Below are 5,000 nucleotides of genomic sequence, written 5' to 3'. Positions count from 1 at the left end.
AAGACAGGAATAGAAATAAAGAGAGAGAGAGAGAGGGGGGGGGGGGGACAAAGCTTGTTCTTATTAAAACTCGAAACCTTTGGGAGAACACCGGTGAAAAAAAAAACAGCACAGAGAGACAAATTAAGGAAGAAAATCTTTCCATAAAGTTATGTCTCTATCTCTGCAGATTGTTAGGATTTCTAGAGCGGAATAAAGTCCCGCTTCAAATGAAAACCGTAACCAGATTTTAGGGAAAGAGAAATATAGTTATTAATGTTTCAATCCCCCCCAAAAAAGACGTTTTAATTAATGTTTAAACGACTAAGTTTGATGTATTTCATATCCTGTATCACGATTGTTAGTAATGATATGTAGAAGGAATCAGATTGTTTGCATGTGTGTGACTGACAACGTGAAAGGGCGGTAGACCTCCAGAGAGAGACCCCCATGGTGGTGTGAGCTGTGCCCAGCCTTGCCTGCGTCTCTCTGGGACAGACCAGGTGCATACAGCCCCTCTCTCTCTGGTTCCCTCTCTGCGCCGTAGTTGAGGACGGAGGCTCCATAGAGACTGATGTGAAAATGGGGTAAGATGTAAAAATGAAAGTGTGTTTGCATTTGTGTGTATGTGTATGTGTGTGTGTGCGTGCATGTGTGTGTGTGTGTGTGGGGGGGGGTGATTTAGTGGGTGTGAGTGAGTGGAATGTGTGTGTGTGTGTGTTTGGTCTGTGAGCATTTGCGCGAGGAGGGGGGGGATGACGACAATGTGCTATTCTTACTCTGTTATCACATCAGAATCTGGTGCTAGCTCTCCACTCACTAACACACACGCACACACACGCACACGCACACACACATACACACACACACACACACACACACACACACACACACACAGACACATGCACACACACAGACAGACATACATAGAGACACACACAGAGCGACACACAGAGCGACACACACAGACACACACACAGACACACACACACAACACACATTCTCTGACTCTCTGAAACAGTTACACGACTTCTTCTGCGTACTTTTTTTTCACTTAACGCCCCTTTTTTGCTCTCATAGCTTTAGCCTCAAACTGTGTTTTGTGAAATATCCTAAAATGGCAAAGAAATACCAGGAGATCCTTAACCCTGGCAGACCCCCTATATGACCCTTAACCCTGGCAGACACCCCCTATATGATCCTTAACCCTGGCAGACCCCCCTGTATGATCCTTAACCCTGGCAGACCCCCCTGTATGATCCTTAACCCTGGCAGACCCCCCTATATGATCCTTAACCCTGGCAGACCCCCCTGTATGATCCTTAACCCTGGCAGACCCCCCTATATGATCCTTAACCCTGGCAGACCCCCCTATATGATCCTTAACCCTGGCAGACCCCCCTGTATGATCCTTAACCCTGGCAGACCCCCCTGTATGATCCTTAACCCTGACAGACCCCCCTATATGATCCTTAACCCTGGCAGACCCCCCTGTATGATCCTTAACCCTGGCAGACCCCCCTGTATGATCCTTAACCCTGACAGACCCCCCTATATGATCCTTAACCCTGGCAGACCTCCCTGTATGTGTCCTTTCTACTGAGAGCAGGGAGGGTTTGAGTAGAGAGGGTCTGAGAGGATTTTCAGACAGTGGTAATGTGTAATGTATGTCCTTGCAACTGAAACAGAGCTATGGAGTCTGATAGCTTTAGCCTGTGGGAGCTATGTAGCTAGGATATGTCCTTGCAACTGCCCCCCCCCCCCCATCTGTATTTTAAAGGGGAGGAAAAAGCACTATTTTCTCTCCTCTCTTCTCCTCCCCCTCTTTTCACCTCACCTCATCCTTTTCCCTCCTTCTCTCTTCTCCTCTCTACACCACTCCTCTTCCCTTCTCCCTCTCCTCCTCCTCCATCTTCTCTGTCTGGCAACCATGTCAGATTCCATTTTGTGGGAGGCAAGTGTTATAAAACGCCCCCCCCCCCATCTTTAAGGGTCTCTGTGGGGCCCACCCTAGTTTCTTCTCTCTACCGGCACCTTATGAAAATCCTCCCCACACTCACACACACACACACACACACACAGATTCAGACACATACCTGACACTAAATATTGTTACACACACAGACCCGATTACCTCCCATTCTCCAAGCACGTCCACCCATGCAGACAGGTGCTAATCTGTTAGAGGATAACTCCCCTTCTCTGTGTGTCACATAGGACTTAAACTCTTTCGTTCTCATCTCCTTCATCGAGCAGCAAAGCCTATAGTCTGCTTGGATTTCTGTGTGTGTGTGTGTGTGTGTGTGTGTGGGTGTGTGTGTGTGTGTGTGTGTGTGTGTGTGTGTGTGTGTGTGTGTGTGTGTATGTGTGTGTGTACGATATCAAGAGAGGAAAAGGTGAACTCCCTGGCTGGAAACTCCCCTTCCCATGGGGAGGGCACACACACACACACACGCATGCACGCACGCACACACACAGGCACGCACGCACGCACGCACACATACTGTTTGATCTCATGACCAGGTCAGGGTTGAAGGTAACAATAGCCTCAATAGACTGGTGGTGAAAGCACATTTCCACTAAAGGGGGAAACCTATCCCCTGTCTCTGCCCTACACACACAACTCACGTGAACTGCTCTCTCACACACACACACACACACACACACACACACACACACACACACACACACAGATGGAGAGGACTTTAGTTTTCTGACAGATTTGATAGACTCTCTCTTTCTGTGTGTGTGTGTGTGTGTGTGTGCGTGTCTCTTTCTTTCTGTCTCTTTCTCTCTCTCACACAAACACACACACACACACAGTCAGAATGTGTGTGTGTGTGTGTGTGAGAGAGAGACAGAAAGAGACAGAAAGAGACAGAAAGAAAGAGAGACACACACACACACACACACACACACACACACACACACACACACACACACACACATACATTCTGACTCTGTGTGTGTGTGTGTGAGTGTGTGTGTGTGTGTGTGTGTGTGTCCAACCCCAAACAGAGAACGACTTGGCTCTGTCACAAATACATTCAGTATTTAGACAGTAGAACAATAACATCACACACACGCAGGCAGGCACACGTAGGCAGACACACACACACGCACACACACAAACTGAGTGACAGCCAGCAGCACAATACTAAAGGAAGCTGGTGATGTTTAGTAAACACAAATGTCCAAATGTATACAGTATGTATGCTACAACTGTATACAAGTCCCTTTTTATATATGTGTGTGTGTGTCTGTGTGTGTGTGTGTGTGTGTGTGTGTGTGTGTGTGTGTGTGTGTGTGTGTGAGAGAGAGATAAAGAGAGTCTATCAAATCTGTTAAAAAAGTAGTCCTCTAAAGTCCCTCCACCCCGAACAATCATTTGTTCATCATTTCCATGACAACCACACTCTGCAATCTGTGTGAGTGTGTGTGTGTGTGTGTGTGTGTGTGTGTGTGTGAGTGTGAGTGTGTGTGTGTGTGTGTGTGTGAGTGTGTGTGTGTGTCTTTTTTGTATTATTATTCTTGTTGTCAACCTATCTCTGTCTATACCAACCAAAGGCCAAATCCTGAATCCACTAAAGGATTGCAGGGCTTTTGTGACGGTTCTGTAGTCCACCTCGCCTGCGATGCAGTAAAGCCTTTACTGAAGCAAATCACAGATAGCTTCCCAAAGCAACAGAAGAGAATTCGGTGATGTCATTCAACTGGGAGAAAAAGCGAACTATTCTTTATTACGCTACCCTACGCTATCTCACTGCTATTCATCTGGCGCTATTCATCTGTCTTTTACGACCGGGTAGGACTACGCTGGAGAGAGTTGTTGTCTTTTATGACCGGTAGGACTACGGGGGTAGGACTACAGGGGTAGGACTACGGGGGTAGGACTACGGGGGTAGGACTACAGGGGTAGGACTACGGGGGTAGGACTACGGGGGTAGGACTACAGGGGTAGGACTACGGGGGTAGGACTACAGGGGTAGGACTACAGGGGTAGGACTACGGGGGTAGGACTACGGGGGTAGGACTACAGGGGTAGGACTACGGGGGTAGGACTACGGGGGTAGGACTACAGGGGTAGGACTACGGGGGTAGGACTACGGGGGTAGGACTACAGGGGTAGGACTACGGGGGTAGGACTACAGGGGTAGGACTACGGGGGTAGGACTACGGGGGTAGGACTACAGGGGTAGGACTACGGGGGTAGGACTACGGGGGTAGGACTACGCTGGAGAGAGTTGTTGTCTGCGCTCGCTCGCAACCTTGAAGAAAATAGAAGAAAACCTGAAGTAAAAACCGTATTATCCTGGGGTGATCGAAGTTAAACCAAAGTTAAGCTCTGGTCAGTTCCAATGCGTTTATATAATGCGTGGTGCATGTACAGTACCGGTCAAAAGTTTGGACACACCTTGCCAAGAGTGTGCAAAGCTGTCATCAAAGCGAAAGGTGGCTACTTTGAAGAATCTAAAATATAAACCATATTCTGGTTTGTTTAACACTTTTTTGTTACCAAGCTGCACTCGCAATCTATTCTTGGTGAATTCACCTGTTATTCACCTGTTATTCACCTGTTATTCACCTGTTATGCACCAACTCAACCAGTATGTCCAAAATCGCCTCATCTCCTCTTTGGACACAATGAATGTACATGTGTTGTATTGTCCTTAGTCTCCCGGAGCCCTAACCTCCAAATCACTTTTTTCAGAGGAACCACATGAAGCGATGGGAGAATGTGCTCGCAATCTCACTGGATGTTACATTCCAAGAACCCTCCCCCCTACGTGCCTGTAGAACGGCTGCTTGTTGTTACGCGCGTCGTCTTTTATGACGGGGTAGGACTACGCTGGAGAGAGTTGTTGTCTTTTATGACCGGTAGGACTACGGGGGTAGGACTACAGGGGTAGGACTACGGGGGTAGGACTACGGGGGTAGGACTACAGGGGTAGGACTACGGGGGTAGGACTACGGGGGTAGGACTACGGGGGTAGGACTACAGGGGTAGGACTACTGGGGTA

The 5,000-nt window shown here is 48.2% G+C and overlaps 1 protein-coding gene across 2 annotated transcripts in view; it reads right to left on the bottom strand.

Moving 5' to 3' along the window:
- LOC310807074 (aminopeptidase O-like) overlaps positions 1-5,000 on the bottom strand; it is a 38,245-nt gene that overhangs the window by 20,946 nt on the left and 12,299 nt on the right. The window lies entirely within an intron of this gene.

Source organism: Argentina silus (assembly GCF_951799395.1).
Source record: "Argentina silus genome assembly, chromosome: 7".
Lineage (NCBI taxonomy): Eukaryota > Metazoa > Chordata > Actinopteri > Argentiniformes > Argentinidae > Argentina > Argentina silus.
Note: the sequence above shows the minus strand (reverse complement) of the source record. Positions and strands in the feature narration are given on the sequence as shown.